This window comes from Ornithodoros turicata, chromosome 1 (genome assembly GCF_037126465.1).
Source record: "Ornithodoros turicata isolate Travis chromosome 1, ASM3712646v1, whole genome shotgun sequence".
In the NCBI taxonomy this organism is placed as follows: domain Eukaryota; kingdom Metazoa; phylum Arthropoda; class Arachnida; order Ixodida; family Argasidae; genus Ornithodoros; species Ornithodoros turicata.
The window spans coordinates 178,799,427-178,800,961 of NC_088201.1; positions in this window are offsets into that span (position 1 = coordinate 178,799,427).

Genomic DNA, 1,535 nt, shown 5'->3' on the forward strand with positions numbered 1-1,535 from the left:
ATTGCACACAGAAGCTCCGGTTGAAACATTGAGAGATCTTGTTTTTTCTAGGGCGAAGCGTGCGTCCTAATGTTTTCTAATCGCTCCGACCACAAGGAGGTCGTGTTACAACGTTTCTTTAAAGGGACCCAAGGTAGCAAGGACCACGGGTTTGCCATTGAACGCCACAAAAGAATTCCGGGGTCGTTCCCCATTGACCGCACCATATCCCCAGAGACTTGGCCAAACACATGAAGTTCGTGAATAACTTTGACGACACTTGGCTTGTCTGTCACAAGAAACGCAAGGTCATCCGCGTACGCCACGACCTTCATCACAGCATCGCGAAGTTCGAAACCACGTATGTCATCACGAGAGGTGATACGCCGGCATAACGGCTCAAGGAATAAATCAAATAGTAGGGACGACATAGGACAGCCTTGTCGTACTGAAGCTCGAAGGGGCACTGGCGCGGTAAGAGTGCCGTTAATTACCAGGCTCGTTGCAACCTGTTCATAGCACAACTTGATTCGGCTTACGAACTTGTCTCCCATGTTGACGTAATGCAAGAGCGAAAACAAATAATCGTGACACACCCGATCAAAAGCCTTAGAGAGGTCCACTTGCAGCATGGCTACATGACTTCCTTCAAGTCGACACCAGTCTAGAACTGAGCGGACAACATGGATGTTTGTTTGTATAGTCCTGTTCCTGATTGCGCATGTCTGATGATTACCAACAAGTTGTGTCACTACAAGCTGGAGCCTGGCAGCAAGTACTTTGGCATACACCTTATAGTCCACATTACAGAGTGTGATAGGCCGATAATCGGTCACCTTGAGTAACCGTGTCTTCGCCAGTATGGGACAGCACAGTATGATACTTTCGAAAACGTTGTGAGAAGATCCCGCTAGTCTCAGCTTCCGCGTAGACGCATTGTAGAATGAGCACCAGCAGGTTCACATACCGTTTGTAAAACTCAGCTGCTAAGCCATCAGGTCCAGGAGAACGGTTGAAATTCAAACTCTGTATTGCAGAATGGATTTCCGCCTCTGTAATTTCAGCATCTAGGAGTTCTTTCTCTTGTTCGCTAGCAGGCCACATACACCTAGCGTCAATAAATAAGCTACGCTTCAGAGTACCGTGACTGAGGCAAAAGGGGCGAGCATAGGGTTAATATAGGAAGACTCTAGAGAAGGTACTTGGCTCGTCGTCAATGGGATTCTCCTATCCCCGAGCGTGACCACCCGGGCGCAGTCATCCGTTGGCCATGGACAGGGTTAGTGGACGAATTTCAGCACCCTAACTACAGCGGAGCTGCTCCGTTTGTTGCCAACCATGTGCAGTCACGTTGGGATGACAAACGGGGGAACGAGCCGATGGAGGGAACGACGTCCACCGTAGGAAGCGAGGCAAGCCGTGTAATTGCGTTGAGTACGTACGAATCTTCGGGATAAGTGCAGAATTGAATAGTGCTATCGGAATCACAAAATAAAAGTTGTCATATCGAACGTGAATCATATCTTATCTATGAGATTATCTGCGACACGGCGAGT